We start from the raw sequence: 16184 nt of genomic DNA on the forward strand, positions 1-16184 counted from the left end.
GTCGGGGTGCATTCCTGAGCGCGACCCGCCGCGTCCCGCTTCCCTTGCCTGAGAGCGGGCCCTGCGCTCCCGGCGCCCTCGCGGGAAGTGGACGACACCTGGGGGGGTTCTGGGCGCCCTGTTCTGGCGCGCGGGCCTGGCTGTTTTTATTACAGTGGGTTCAGGCTAGAGCGTGGGGAACGTACCGTCAAATTACCTGGGGCTGACACCGCCCCAACCCCTCCCCGGCCCGGGGGCCGCAGGCTGAGGGCAGAGCCGGCTCCGGACGCCGCGCCTGAGCAGGCCCCAGGCGGCGGGTCCCGGGCATCTGCCCCTGAAGGTGAGGCGCGAACCCCCAGACCCCCCGCGCCCCGGGAGGCAGGTAAAGAAGGCTTAACTGGGGCGCTCAGCCTTTGCATCTCCCCGGGGCGTTCGTTAGAAAGGAGGGACTGAATGGGGCTTGGCTTCCTCCGGCATCAGCATGTGTGTGTGTAGGGTGGGACAAGCGGGACTGGACGCCCCAACCGCCAGAACAATTCCATTCCTGACCTCGGTGGCTCACTCTTCCCATCCGTAGAAACTACACTCAAACTCTTGTGTTGTGGAATAAAATCTGTCGGGCTCCTTCGGGGTTCCGTCCCCACTTTAATTATCTGATGAACTGCCAAGCGTTAGTTGAGACTTTGTGTCCAGTTAGCAGTTTGCAGCCGGGAGCAAGATGCCGCCGGCTGCACTCTCAGGAGCGTTTTGGCTCTTCCCGGCCCTGGGCGCCTCTCTGCGCATTTCAGGCTGGTTAGTTCTGTTTCTGTGAAAAAATGCCATCGAATTTTGATCGGCATTGCGCTGCATCTGTAGTTTGCTTAGGGAAGTCTGCGCCTTTCAATAATAGGTATTCCAGTCATGAACACAGTATATCTTTGTTGTGTTTCCAGTTTCTTTCAACAGTATTTTATAGTATATCTTTGTACAGGTTTTTCTTCTCCGCCATTAAATGTTTCCGCAGGTATTTGTTCTCTTTGATGCATTTGTAAAGGGTGTAGTTTTCCAATTGACTCTGATGGGTCCTTATTATGCTATGGAAAACAATTGAATTTTTTGTGTTCTGTAACTTTGCTGAATTTATCTTTTCTCACAGTTTATTTCTGGTGAAGTGGTGTAGAAATTTGCAATTTAAAAGCCCCTGTTATTTCTGCCACATAAAGTCTACTAATAGAATCTTCCCACAGTGCCTCTTAATAACATGCGGACTCCTGCAGAGACCCTTAGTTCCCTGACATTGGATGGATGGGATCTGGTCAGGGCTTGTACTCTATAAGGAATTTCAGTGTCTTCTCTTTTTCTGGAGAGGCATTTGAAAAGAAATTTACTTTCCATTACTTCGGATGCACAGGAAGCTTCAATAGCAGGACACATCCTCCTTATCTTATACTCAGATTCCTGCTTTACCACATATTTGGCCTAACTGAAACCTTCCATTGTGTTTTCATCACGATACTCTGTTTTGTAGTTAAACAAAATATTCCAGCGATCCCCCACATAGCCTCCAGTGAGTACCTCGTCATCGGTGTCCATGTTGTAATCCAGTCCACTGGCCCATTTCAGCTTTCACCACCTACCCCAGCTGCGTCTTATTTTGTTCCTATCTACTTGTCTCTTTTGAGACTGTTCCTGAGACTGTTCATTTTTGCCTTTGGCCCTGTCTCTCTCCCCCTTCTCTCTTAACCTCAGAAACCTCACTTGGTTCTTAGAGTCCAGTAGATTTTAATTGGTATTTGACTTGGTTTTCTCACCTGCTGTGTAATCAGCCAACATTTGTGTTTGTCATCTGACTTGCTTTACTTCAAAGGAGGCCCTCCTCGCATCCCTTCCCTTTTCATGTAAACGGTCATGTTTTGTCTTTCCATGCGGCTGAGTAGTGTTCCCTTGTGTGGACAGGCCACACCTTGACGCAGCCCTCTCTGCAGGCACACAGGTCACTACAGCCTTTGTTTAGGTGTAATTTGGGTGTAAATATGTGGGGGAGGTGAGCTGGGCATCTCCACCCTCCACAGCCTTTTCATTTCCCCACTGGAACTCTATCCACTCAGCACGGACTCTCCGGCCTCTCTGCCCTCACCCCCGGACAACCACACTCCACCTTCTCTTTCCAATTTGATGCTCTGGATACTCACCTGAGTGGAATTTCTCTACATTTGTCCTGTTGTGTCTGGGTAATTTATTGCACTTCTTACAATGCCTCTAAGTTTCCTACAAGTTGTGGCACGTATCACAATTTCCTTCCTTGTTTAAGAGTGAATGTGACATTTCCTGTAGGCCACATTTTGTTTTTACATTTCTTCATTGCACGGAGTAACTTGCTTCGAGATACTGATAGATTGTGAATAATGCTGCTTGCTACATGCTCACGTAGCTGTTTGAGTCGCTGCTTTCAATTCTTTCGGGTGTTCCTGAAGTGGAATGGCTGTGTCACGTGTTAGTTGTGTGTTCAGTGTTTAAGGGAGTTGCCGTGCTGCCCCCCACAGCAGCTGCACCGATTGACTTTCCTCCTTCAATGGCAGCGTGATACTGGAGTTTATGAATCTACCCCGTTTTGTTTGTCCACTCACCCACTGATCGACATTTGCACTCTTTCTACCCCTGGCCATTATGAACAGTGCTGCTGTAATATTTGTGTACAAAATTTAGCTTGAACACCTGTTTTCCATTGTTTGGGGTTTATATCTAGGTGCGGAGACATTGAAATATATGGTAATACTCTTTTTTAAAAAAAAAACGTTTTGGGGAAGTGCCAAACTATTTTAAGCATGGACTGCCTCATTTTACATTTCCACAGCATATGTGACAATATTTTTTATTTTAAAATTTCTCCATTTTAACCATTGTAGAAGAATCCCAGGATTCTGTAGAAAACCAGGATGCTTCTACAAATTTAGTGAAAAATGAAGTTCTTGCAGGTTTTGTAATCCAAGTACATTATTAACCACCAGGTATATTTTATGCTAAAATGCGCACACACATACGTCAAGTAAGCAAAAGGTCGTCTTTATGAAAGCTTTAAAAATTTTTTGCTACAAAATAATTAGATCAAGATAACTTATGGGTGTATTGCCCACTTCAGCCATAGGTAGGGCTAGTTTTTTTTTTTTTTTTTTTTTTTGGATTGTATACCTAGACACTAGGAAGGATTATCTTTTTTCATTTTTAAGATTTTAGTTCTTATGCATAAAGAACTGGGGTACAAGGCAGAGGTGCAAGGGGGGAGGGGTGTCAGGATTCACCAAAGACAGAGTGTTGAGCCGGTGGATCTACTGAAATACACTGCTGAGAGGAACAGCAGGTGAGACAGGGGAGGTCTGCTGCTTCATGTGGGTCAGCTCCCGGGCAGTGGCTGCAGATAGCTTGATAGCTGAGACTTTAACCCCTGCACCATGAGGGAGACCTTTATTTTCAGGTAACTGTTATAAAAACATTGACAATAAGAACTAACTCCCATTCCAGGTAATCGTCACAAATCAAAATGAACTAAAATTAAGGAACCAACAGTAAATGAGGGCCTGTCATGGGTGGTACCTCTTCTCTGCGTGGCTAACTCAAAATGCTGTCCAGGTATGAGTGTCTTTGGGAAGCTTTTCCCTGTCCCTCTGTGGCCTGGTGTGTTTGACCAGCAGAGTGCTTATCTCCTATAATCTCCCCCACCACAGACTGGGAGCCCCGTAGGGCAGTGGCCAACCTCATCTAGCTTCTGAGGAAAGGGTACCCAAGAAATAGTTAGCTGCCCTGGAGGCAGCAAGGGATTCTACGTGTACCGTGGTAATGCCCTAAAAGGATACACACAAAGATTATCACCAGTAGCTTGACTGGCAGATTAGCACACATCTCGGTGTTTCATAGAAGGTTTGTTCCATTCCCGGCCCTTCCATCTTCAGAGTCCCTCCACTGCACACTCCTCCTGCTCGTGGACTCCCACCACCTTCCAGTTTTGTCTTCTCCAAGAATGTCTCCGCCTTTCCCCCCGCCCCCAGGCCCTGTGATTCAATACTCTGCCACATTTTCTATTTCAGGCTAATAGAGACCCTGATGCTGGAGTTGCGGCTGAACAAGATGCTCAGGTAAATGAGACTTAAGATGAGATGGTTTTACTGTGACATGTAAGTGACAAATATCCATGTTAGTAAAAAACCATCAGCAGTGTTGTAAGAGCAACTTATTTATGGGTCACTACCAAATTATAGGACTCCTGCAAGTATAGTTTTCTCATTTTGAGCTGGCAACAAAATATTTTATCCCAAATAGAAATGAAATGAAATAAATTGCATATGAACAATGAGTCCCATGTAGATATGTTACCCTTTTCCAGTTATGGAACATTCATAGAACAGAAATTCAAACAAGAACAACTTAGGTGTGGTGTCTTGGTTTTTTTGTTTGTTTGTTTGTTTTTTCCTAAAAGTAACAGGGGAGAGCTGTGCACAGTAGACGAAGAAAGAAGATCTCAGTGATAAAAGGTGTTTTCTTATGTAACAGAGGTCAAGATACAAAACTGGGAGATTCCTCCACCTTTCCTTGCATGGAACTCTAAGTAGGAGTCTTCTTTTGTCAGCTGCTTTGTAGTGACACCCGGATAACACGTTGTACTACATGGCTTTTAAATTCCAGGCCTCTCTCAAATGTTTGGCCTTGCTGATTACTGGGATGACACCACACCACGGGCCTTAATGACTTGTGGGCTGGGTAGGCGACTGTGTGGTTGTCACAACCCTCCAGGGTGGGAGTTCAGGTCAGGGGCGAAGATGTAGGCCGTCTCAGGTGACCATGAGAGGCCTTGGCTAGCGGGCAGCAGGCCAGGTTCCCAGCAGGACCCGCAGTGTCCCGAGCACAGTGCCACAGGGCGAGGCTACTGGGGGTGGTCACCGGTGCGTTTTTACCTCACTCTTACTGGTTTCTCACCTCGGGGAGCCCGTGTACAGCAGTGATCAGACTTTCTTGTGCCCGTGGACCTCCTGGGGTTCCCCTCAGAGTACAGGTTCTGACCCAGTGAGCTGCTCAGGAGTGAAGCCAGAACCCATGTCCTGCATGCCCATAACTGAACACAAAAAGCCCCTCCGTTTTCCACGGCCAGCCCCTCCTGCACTAGGTCCTCTGACTGGGCCCCCTCTGCAGCGAGCCACCCACAGGGAGGTGTTCCTCACCTTCCCTTCACTTTGGGGCTCACCTTGCTAGCTCTCGGCCTAACGATCCCCCCAGCCCCCAGGTCAAACCACAGGTGGCGCCTCCTGCCTGGGTCCTGAGCAGGTCAGGTGAGGCTGGAAGTATTTCCCAGGGGCCGCCCCCCCCCCCCCCCCCCCGTGCCCGCTACATGGTGACATTTTGGAAATTCAAACCTGAGTGGAGGCAGAGGGCTCCGGTGACCCTGCCGGCTAAGGGGGCGATGTTTGTGTCATGTAAGTTGTGTTAGGTCTGCACCCAGCTCAGTGTCAGAATTGCTCAAATGTGTTGAGCTTCAGATGCAGCTGACAGACTGTCCCTGGGGGTCAGGGCTGGGCACAGGCCTGGAGGGAGAACCGAGGCCCCGCAGGCTGTCCTGGGGGCACTTCATAAGCAACGAGGATGCGCCTCCCGGCTGCCTGCGGAGACCCTGCCTCGGGAAGGCCGTGGGGTCCGGGCACACGCCTTGAGTGGGAGACTGGGGGCGGGGGGAGGTCCCCTTTTCAGATGGGGGCGGCTTAAATAATATTGGCTTTCACTTAGATGACTGAGATGGGGGGGAAGTGGGGGGGAGAGAGGGAACTGGGACGGGGGAAGGTCCCCTTTTCAATAGGGGGCGGGTTAAATAATATTGGCTTTCACTTAGATGTTTTTCATAAAATTCTGGTGAATATTTTTGCACATAAAGATTTTTAATCTGCATTCCAATGCTTTTCCTTAGGTCATTTTCCAAAAATAGAATGATGAGTTCTATTTAAAATAAAATGAAATGAAACTACTAAATTCAAGATTCCCTTGAATTGAAGGTGTGTGTGACTTTATTTGCTGTGGAATGAGAGAGAACATGATGCCTGTGGCCCCTGCAGCTTTTCCTCCTCCTCGGCTGTCGTCCTCGCGGCTGTTGGCCCCGCCCCGCCCCCGCCGGCCCCGCCCCCGTCCCCGTCCCTGGAACCGACCTCTGTAAATGCCGCTTTCGCCGCCTCGCTCCTCGCCCGCGGGCGGCGTCCCCCGCCGTCTGTCTACACCTCAGGCCGCGCGGCCCCTTCGTTTCCCGCGTGACCCGCGGGCACGGCCTTCACGGGCGACCCTCCGTTTTACTGCGCTTCGCCCCTTTCCCACTTCCTCTGCGCTTGGCCCTCCCGTCCCGCCTTTCACCTCCCCGTAGGCGCTGCCCCGCGTCCGCTTCCTCACGCGGCAGCCTTCTGTCCAGGAGGAAACGCTTTCCCATCCTGTCCTCCCCGCGCCTCGGAAGCCGCATTGCTCCCGGGCCCTGTCAGGTCCCCAGGCCGTGACTTTCCCACGATACCACCCCGGTCCACAAGACGGCGCGCTCCGTCTTGCCAGCGGCTCATTTGCCCGAGAAGCCGCTCCTTCCTCCGCAGACACTTCCATGTCATGTGTGTCCATAGACCGTTATTTTCCCACGATACCACCCCGGTCCACAAGGCGGCGCTCTCCTATTTTCGAGCAGCTCATTTGTCCGAGTAGCCGCTCCTTCCTAAGACACTTCCGTGTCATCTGTTTACGCATACCGTGATTTTCCCACGATACCACCCCGGTCCACAAGGCGGCGCTCTCCTAATTTCGAGCAGCTCATTTGTCCGAGTAGCCGCTCCTTCCTCCTCAGACACTTCCATATCAACTATGTCCATAGACCGTGATTTTCCCACGATATCACCCCGGTCCACAAGGCGGCGCTCTCCTATATTGGAGCGAATTATCTGCCCAGGAGCGCTCCTTCCTTCCTAGTTGACTTCGCGTATACGTGCTTCCTAAGCGTTCGATTTTCCCACGATACCAGGAGAATCGCACAAGGCGGGATTATAAATAGGAGAGCGCCGCCTTGTGGACTTCTTTATCGTGGGAAAATGTCGCTTACTGATGACGTAATTATAGCGGAAGTGCTAGGAAGGAAGGAGCGGCTCCTTGACCAAAAGAGATACTCGAAATTAGGAGAGCGCCGCCTTGTGGACCGGGGTGGTATCGTGGGAAAATCACGGTATGCGTAAACAGATGACACGGAAGTGTCTTAGGAAGGAGCGGCTACTCGGACAAATGAGCTGCTCGAAAATAGGAGAGCGCCGCCTTGTGGACCGGGGTGGTATCGTGGGAAAATAACGGTCTATGGACACACATGACATGGAAGTGTCTGCGGAGGAAGGAGCGGCTTCTCGGGCAAATGAGCCGCTGGCAAGACGGAGCGCGCCGTCTTGTGGACCGGGGTGGTATCGTGGGAAAGTCACGGCCTGGGGACCTGACAGGGCCCGGGAGCAATGCGGCTTCCGAGGCGCGGGGAGGACAGGATGGGAAAGCGTTTCCTCCTGGACAGAAGGCTGCCGCGTGAGGAAGCGGACGCGGGGCAGCGCCTACGGGGAGGTGAAAGGCGGGACGGGAGGGCCAAGCGCAGAGGAAGTGGGAAAGGGGCGAAGCGCAGTAAAACGGAGGGTCGCCCGTGAAGGCCGTGCCCGCGGGTCACGCGGGAAACGAAGGGGCCGCGCGGCCTGAGGTGTAGACAGACGGCGGGGGACGCCGCCCGCGGGCGAGGAGCGAGGCGGCGAAAGCGGCATTTACAGAGGTCGGTTCCAGGGACGGGGACGGGGGCGGGGCCGGCGGGGGCGGGGCGGGGCCAACAGCCGCGAGGACGACAGCCGAGGAGGAGGAAAAGCTGCAGGGGCCACAGGCATCATGTTCTCTCTCATTCCACAGCAAATAAAGTCACACACACCTTCAATTCAAGGGAATCTTGAATTTAGTAGTTTCATTTCATTTTATTTTAAATAGAACTCATCATTCTATTTTTGGAAAATGACCTAAGGAAAAGCATTGGAATGCAGATTAAAAATCTTTATGTGCAAAAATATTCACCAGAATTTTATGAAAAACATCTAAGTGAAAGCCAATATTATTTAACCCGCCCCCTATTGAAAAGGGGACCTTCCCCCGTCCCAGTTCCCTCTCTCCCCCCCACTTCCCCCCCATCTCAGTCATCTAAGTGAAAGCCAATATTATTTAAGCCGCCCCCATCTGAAAAGGGGACCTCCCCCCGCCCCCAGTCTCCCACTCAAGGCGTGTGCCCGGACCCCACGGCCTTCCCGAGGCAGGGTCTCCGCAGGCAGCCGGGAGGCGCATCCTCGTTGCTTATGAAGTGCCCCCAGGACAGCCTGCGGGGCCTCGGTTCTCCCTCCAGGCCTGTGCCCAGCCCTGACCCCCAGGGACAGTCTGTCAGCTGCATCTGAAGCTCAACACATTTGAGCAATTCTGACACTGAGCTGGGTGCAGACCTAACACAACTTACATGACACAAACATCGCCCCCTTAGCCGGCAGGGTCACCGGAGCCCTCTGCCTCCACTCAGGTTTGAATTTCCAAAATGTCACCATGTAGCGGGCACGGGGGGGGGGGGGGGGGCGGCCCCTGGGAAATACTTCCAGCCTCACCTGACCTGCTCAGGACCCAGGCAGGAGGCGCCACCTGTGGTTTGACCTGGGGGCTGGGGGGATCGTTAGGCCGAGAGCTAGCAAGGTGAGCCCCAAAGTGAAGGGAAGGTGAGGAACACCTCCCTGTGGGTGGCTCGCTGCAGAGGGGGCCCAGTCAGAGGACCTAGTGCAGGAGGGGCTGGCCGTGGAAAACGGAGGGGCTTTTTGTGTTCAGTTATGGGCATGCAGGACATGGGTTCTGGCTTCACTCCTGAGCAGCTCACTGGGTCAGAACCTGTACTCTGAGGGGAACCCCAGGAGGTCCACGGGCACAAGAAAGTCTGATCACTGCTGTACACGGGCTCCCCGAGGTGAGAAACCAGTAAGAGTGAGGTAAAAACGCACCGGTGACCACCCCCAGTAGCCTCGCCCTGTGGCACTGTGCTCGGGACACTGCGGGTCCTGCTGGGAACCTGGCCTGCTGCCCGCTAGCCAAGGCCTCTCATGGTCACCTGAGACGGCCTACATCTTCGCCCCTGACCTGAACTCCCACCCTGGAGGGTTGTGACAACCACACAGTCGCCTACCCAGCCCACAAGTCATTAAGGCCCGTGGTGTGGTGTCATCCCAGTAATCAGCAAGGCCAAACATTTGAGAGAGGCCTGGAATTTAAAAGCCATGTAGTACAACGTGTTATCCGGGTGTCACTACAAAGCAGCTGACAAAAGAAGACTCCTACTTAGAGTTCCATGCAAGGAAAGGTGGAGGAATCTCCCAGTTTTGTATCTTGACCTCTGTTACATAAGAAAACACCTTTTATCACTGAGATCTTCTTTCTTCGTCTACTGTGCACAGCTCTCCCCTGTTACTTTTAGGAAAAAACAAACAAACAAACAAAAAAACCAAGACACCACACCTAAGTTGTTCTTGTTTGAATTTCTGTTCTATGAATGTTCCATAACTGGAAAAGGGTAACATATCTACATGGGACTCATTGTTCATATGCAATTTATTTCATTTCATTTCTATTTGGGATAAAATATTTTGTTGCCAGCTCAAAATGAGAAAACTATACTTGCAGGAGTCCTATAATTTGGTAGTGACCCATAAATAAGTTGCTCTTACAACACTGCTGATGGTTTTTTACTAACATGGATATTTGTCACTTACATGTCACAGTAAAACCATCTCATCTTAAGTCTCATTTACCTGAGCATCTTGTTCAGCCGCAACTCCAGCATCAGGGTCTCTATTAGCCTGAAATAGAAAATGTGGCAGAGTATTGAATCACAGGGCCTGGGGGCGGGGGGAAAGGCGGAGACATTCTTGGAGAAGACAAAACTGGAAGGTGGTGGGAGTCCACGAGCAGGAGGAGTGTGCAGTGGAGGGACTCTGAAGATGGAAGGGCCGGGAATGGAACAAACCTTCTATGAAACACCGAGATGTGTGCTAATCTGCCAGTCAAGCTACTGGTGATAATCTTTGTGTGTATCCTTTTAGGGCATTACCACGGTACACGTAGAATCCCTTGCTGCCTCCAGGGCAGCTAACTATTTCTTGGGTACCCTTTCCTCAGAAGCTAGATGAGGTTGGCCACTGCCCTACGGGGCTCCCAGTCTGTGGTGGGGGAGATTATAGGAGATAAGCACTCTGCTGGTCAAACACACCAGGCCACAGAGGGACAGGGAAAAGCTTCCCAAAGACACTCATACCTGGACAGCATTTTGAGTTAGCCACGCAGAGAAGAGGTACCACCCATGACAGGCCCTCATTTACTGTTGGTTCCTTAATTTTAGTTCATTTTGATTTGTGACGATTACCTGGAATGGGAGTTAGTTCTTATTGTCAATGTTTTTATAACAGTTACCTGAAAATAAAGGTCTCCCTCATGGTGCAGGGGTTAAAGTCTCAGCTATCAAGCTATCTGCAGCCACTGCCCGGGAGCTGACCCACATGAAGCAGCAGACCTCCCCTGTCTCACCTGCTGTTCCTCTCAGCAGTGTATTTCAGTAGATCCACCGGCTCAACACTCTGTCTTTGGTGAATCCTGACACCCCTCCCCCCTTGCACCTCTGCCTTGTACCCCAGTTCTTTATGCATAAGAACTAAAATCTTAAAAATGAAAAAAGATAATCCTTCCTAGTGTCTAGGTATACAAAAAAAAAAAAAAAAAAAAAACTAGCCCTACCTATGGCTGAAGTGGGCAATACACCCATAAGTTATCTTGATCTAATTATTTTGTAGCAAAAAATTTTTAAAGCTTTCATAAAGACGACCTTTTGCTTACTTGACGTATGTGTGTGCGCATTTTAGCATAAAATATACCTGGTGGTTAATAATGTACTTGGATTACAAAACCTGCAAGAACTTCATTTTTCACTAAATTTGTAGAAGCATCCTGGTTTTCTACAGAATCCTGGGATTCTTCTACAATGGTTAAAATGGAGAAATTTTAAAATAAAAAATATTGTCACATATGCTGTGGAAATGTAAAATGAGGCAGTCCATGCTTAAAATAGTTTGGCACTTCCCCAAAACGTTTTTTTTTTAAAAAAGAGTATTACCATATATTTCAATGTCTCCGCACCTAGATATAAACCCCAAACAATGGAAAACAGGTGTTCAAGCTAAATTTTGTACACAAATATTACAGCAGCACTGTTCATAATGGCCAGGGGTAGAAAGAGTGCAAATGTCGATCAGTGGGTGAGTGGACAAACAAAACGGGGTAGATTCATAAACTCCAGTATCACGCTGCCATTGAAGGAGGAAAGTCAATCGGTGCAGCTGCTGTGGGGGGCAGCACGGCAACTCCCTTAAACACTGAACACACAACTAACACGTGACACAGCCATTCCACTTCAGGAACACCCGAAAGAATTGAAAGCAGCGACTCAAACAGCTACGTGAGCATGTAGCAAGCAGCATTATTCACAATCTATCAGTATCTCGAAGCAAGTTACTCCGTGCAATGAAGAAATGTAAAAACAAAATGTGGCCTACAGGAAATGTCACATTCACTCTTAAACAAGGAAGGAAATTGTGATACGTGCCACAACTTGTAGGAAACTTAGAGGCATTGTAAGAAGTGCAATAAATTACCCAGACACAACAGGACAAATGTAGAGAAATTCCACTCAGGTGAGTATCCAGAGCATCAAATTGGAAAGAGAAGGTGGAGTGTGGTTGTCCGGGGGTGAGGGCAGAGAGGCCGGAGAGTCCGTGCTGAGTGGATAGAGTTCCAGTGGGGAAATGAAAAGGCTGTGGAGGGTGGAGATGCCCAGCTCACCTCCCCCACATATTTACACCCAAATTACACCTAAACAAAGGCTGTAGTGACCTGTGTGCCTGCAGAGAGGGCTGCGTCAAGGTGTGGCCTGTCCACACAAGGGAACACTACTCAGCCGCATGGAAAGACAAAACATGACCGTTTACATGAAAAGGGAAGGGATGCGAGGAGGGCCTCCTTTGAAGTAAAGCAAGTCAGATGACAAACACAAATGTTGGCTGATTACACAGCAGGTGAGAAAACCAAGTCAAATACCAATTAAAATCTACTGGACTCTAAGAACCAAGTGAGGTTTCTGAGGTTAAGAGAGAAGGGGGAGAGAGACAGGGCCAAAGGCAAAAATGAACAGTCTCAGGAACAGTCTCAAAAGAGACAAGTAGATAGGAACAAAATAAGACGCAGCTGGGGTAGGTGGTGAAAGCTGAAATGGGCCAGTGGACTGGATTACAACATGGACACCGATGACGAGGTACTCACTGGAGGCTATGTGGGGGATCGCTGGAATATTTTGTTTAACTACAAAACAGAGTATCGTGATGAAAACACAATGGAAGGTTTCAGTTAGGCCAAATATGTGGTAAAGCAGGAATCTGAGTATAAGATAAGGAGGATGTGTCCTGCTATTGAAGCTTCCTGTGCATCCGAAGTAATGGAAAGTAAATTTCTTTTCAAATGCCTCTCCAGAAAAAGAGAAGACACTGAAATTCCTTATAGAGTACAAGCCCTGACCAGATCCCATCCATCCAATGTCAGGGAACTAAGGGTCTCTGCAGGAGTCCGCATGTTATTAAGAGGCACTGTGGGAAGATTCTATTAGTAGACTTTATGTGGCAGAAATAACAGGGGCTTTTAAATTGCAAATTTCTACACCACTTCACCAGAAATAAACTGTGAGAAAAGATAAATTCAGCAAAGTTACAGAACACAAAAAATTCAATTGTTTTCCATAGCATAATAAGGACCCATCAGAGTCAATTGGAAAACTACACCCTTTACAAATGCATCAAAGAGAACAAATACCTGCGGAAACATTTAATGGCGGAGAAGAAAAACCTGTACAAAGATATACTATAAAATACTGTTGAAAGAAACTGGAAACACAACAAAGATATACTGTGTTCATGACTGGAATACCTATTATTGAAAGGCGCAGACTTCCCTAAGCAAACTACAGATGCAGCGCAATGCCGATCAAAATTCGATGGCATTTTTTCACAGAAACAGAACTAACCAGCCTGAAATGCGCAGAGAGGCGCCCAGGGCCGGGAAGAGCCAAAACGCTCCTGAGAGTGCAGCCGGCGGCATCTTGCTCCCGGCTGCAAACTGCTAACTGGACACAAAGTCTCAACTAACGCTTGGCAGTTCATCAGATAATTAAAGTGGGGACGGAACCCCGAAGGAGCCCGACAGATTTTATTCCACAACACAAGAGTTTGAGTGTAGTTTCTACGGATGGGAAGAGTGAGCCACCGAGGTCAGGAATGGAATTGTTCTGGCGGTTGGGGCGTCCAGTCCCGCTTGTCCCACCCTACACACACACATGCTGATGCCGGAGGAAGCCAAGCCCCATTCAGTCCCTCCTTTCTAACGAACGCCCCGGGGAGATGCAAAGGCTGAGCGCCCCAGTTAAGCCTTCTTTACCTGCCTCCCGGGGCGCGGGGGGTCTGGGGGTTCGCGCCTCACCTTCAGGGGCAGATGCCCGGGACCCGCCGCCTGGGGCCTGCTCAGGCGCGGCGTCCGGAGCCGGCTCTGCCCTCAGCCTGCGGCCCCCGGGCCGGGGAGGGGTTGGGGCGGTGTCAGCCCCAGGTAATTTGACGGTACGTTCCCCACGCTCTAGCCTGAACCCACTGTAATAAAAACAGCCAGGCCCGCGCGCCAGAACAGGGCGCCCAGAACCCCCCCAGGTGTCGTCCACTTCCCGCGAGGGCGCCGGGAGCGCAGGGCCCGCTCTCAGGCAAGGGAAGCGGGACGCGGCGGGTCGCGCTCAGGAATGCACCCCGACCCCCCAGAGCCCCCGGGCCCTAGAAGGAACCCCAAAGGCCGCCGGCTCCCCGCCCCCTGCCCCTCCCGCACTGGGTCCTCAGACCGGACCCCTCCGCAGTCAGCCACCCACGGGGAGATGGTCTCACCTGCCCCGCCTCTCGCGCTCACCTCCTCCTCTTGCGGCCCAAGGAGGCCCCCTGATAAAAGTGCAGGTGACGCCCCCCGCTGGGCCCAGAAGCGACCCGGCTCCCCCACCCGCAGCACCTCACGCCGCGCCCCCGGAAGCCCCAGCCCCGCGGAGGAGGCCGCGGGCTGGGCGCGCCTGCGCGGTCAGAGGCCTGCGCAGGGGCGCGGGGCGCGCGGCGCGCTCGGGTGGGCGGGTCACGCCCCCGACGCGCTCTCGGTGGCCACGCCCGCCTGGCGTTCCCGCTGCGGCCTGGCCGTTTGGAAACTCAAATTCGAATGGAGGCGAATGTCCTCCGTCTTCACCAAAAATGGTGTCAATGAGAATTCTAGGACGCCACCGAAACAGCGAAACGGAGCACAGATGACTCAGCAAACCCCGCCCCGGGCCCAGGATCGGGAGGGATTGGGTGTGCAGATTGGCTCCTGGCTGTGCTTTGCCGCAGCCCGGGGTCCTCACCCGCCTGTCACCATTCTCCAGGCCCGCACTACTGGTCCTCACCACCAGGCGGCGCCCTCCCCCCCCCACCCGGGACCCTCAGTCATTCCTCTGCTCTTCATTCACCATCCGCCCTCTGATCGCTACCTCTCATTTGTGCGGATGCTGTAATTTATTAGCCACACCCTGGGGTTTTCATTTAGATGGTTTCCGTTATAAGCCATTGTAAAGAAAGGGCTGGCGCAGAGCGGTTCCTTAGGTCATTACCCTAAAATAGAATGACTAGATCAGGCAGAATAAATACGCTAAGTCCACAGTTCTCTGCTAGGTAGGGTACAAGTTTGTTCTTCTCTCAGGAATGAATGAGGGTACACATTTCGCCTCACCTTCGCCTACATTTCTCTCTATCTTTCCAGAGTTTTGATGCAAACTTTGCACTAGACCCACGTATGCTAAAAAGTTTCATGATGTGTTAGAAATATTTGGCTACTTTAAGCCCTCCCCTGTAAGCAGCATTAGCTCAGCAGTACTAATAAATGAAAAAAAAAAAACACCCTTGAATTTTAGGAGGTAAAATGGAAGAGTGAAGGAATAAAACTGTGCAGAATAACCAGATGCTTTCCAAACAGGTGATCTCTTGGCATCACACATATCTTGGGACACCTGACCACCTGCTGGGGAGGAAAGAGAAGTATGCTAATAATAAAACCTCCTACACCTCATTCTGTTTCCTGCTTTCCCACCTTTGGCTGCATGCAGATGACTGTGTGGACACAGAGGACAAAATCACCAAATGAAGAGCCTTACCTCCTTTATGATCGCATGGAGTGCCGCCCAGCCAGAAGACACTGAAATGAGAGTGGGTGGATTTGATAGGATGAAAGATCTGAATTCCAGGTTTCATATGTTATAGCAGCTGGGTTCACTTACTGTAACCCTTACAAATGCTTTCTTGAATAATAACTATTTCCTAGACACCCTGTCACATGTGTTATGTTTTACTTAATCCGTACACCCATTCGATGCTATTCTTATTAATAACACCTTAAAGAATATGATTTTCCCAACTGTGGTTTCTTCGTAAGCTGAAATGGAGACTCTCCAGAGAGAATTCTCAATAACGACTGTCATCTGAAGCTTCTTGATGTTCTTATGAACCCTAAAACTCTCCTTGGCTCTAAACAACCACTCCAGTTTCGTGGTTGCAATCATTTTTCTTAAACAAGGAAAGATGAAAACACCACAGCCTATGGTTTTTGTGGCCAGTTCAGTTTACTTTTTCCACACTGTATTCTGCTCGTTGGCAAATGCATCCATCATCTAAATGAGAAAGATAGTTATTTTTGAAAAATAAAGCACCTAAGTCTACTCATTCATAGTATAACAATGTGATCTTCACAGTAAAGAGAAAGGATGGAGAGGAGACCTGGAAGGGGCACAAGAAATAGAAAAACTTGAAGAAGCAGCTATGCTTGCTTCTTGGCCTGGATTTGTACCAGGAACTTGGGGGGTGTAGCAAGAGACACTTGCAAGAGTGTCTCTCCCCTGGCCGAGAGACCTGTGGGGACACTGAAAATGGCAGCCTTTATCTTGACTTCCATTTTGATTTTGCTCTTTTCCTTCCAACCTTGCCTGGCCCCTTCTGCCCCTTTGCTATAAGTTGCACACCAGAAGGTGTCTTAAACATTCA

At 50.2% G+C, this 16184-nt stretch overlaps 1 protein-coding gene across 4 annotated transcripts in view; it reads left to right on the forward strand.

Annotated features, from left to right (window-relative positions):
* GPR141 (G protein-coupled receptor 141) overlaps positions 1-5318 on the forward strand; it is a 75496-nt gene extending 70178 nt beyond the window's left edge. For 2 of the 4 annotated variants that reach the window (XR_008550792.1, XR_008550793.1), the window contains one exon: positions 3478-5318. The gene's annotated coding sequence lies outside the window, so the exon portion shown is untranslated. The other 2 variants (XR_008550794.1, XR_008550795.1) reach the window with 2 other exon arrangements.
* Positions 5319-16184: the final 10866 nt, after the last annotated feature.

The sequence above is a fragment of the Talpa occidentalis genome, unplaced genomic scaffold, assembly GCF_014898055.3.
Source record: "Talpa occidentalis isolate TD23 unplaced genomic scaffold, MPIMG_talOcc4v2.1, whole genome shotgun sequence".
Lineage (NCBI taxonomy): Eukaryota > Metazoa > Chordata > Mammalia > Eulipotyphla > Talpidae > Talpa > Talpa occidentalis.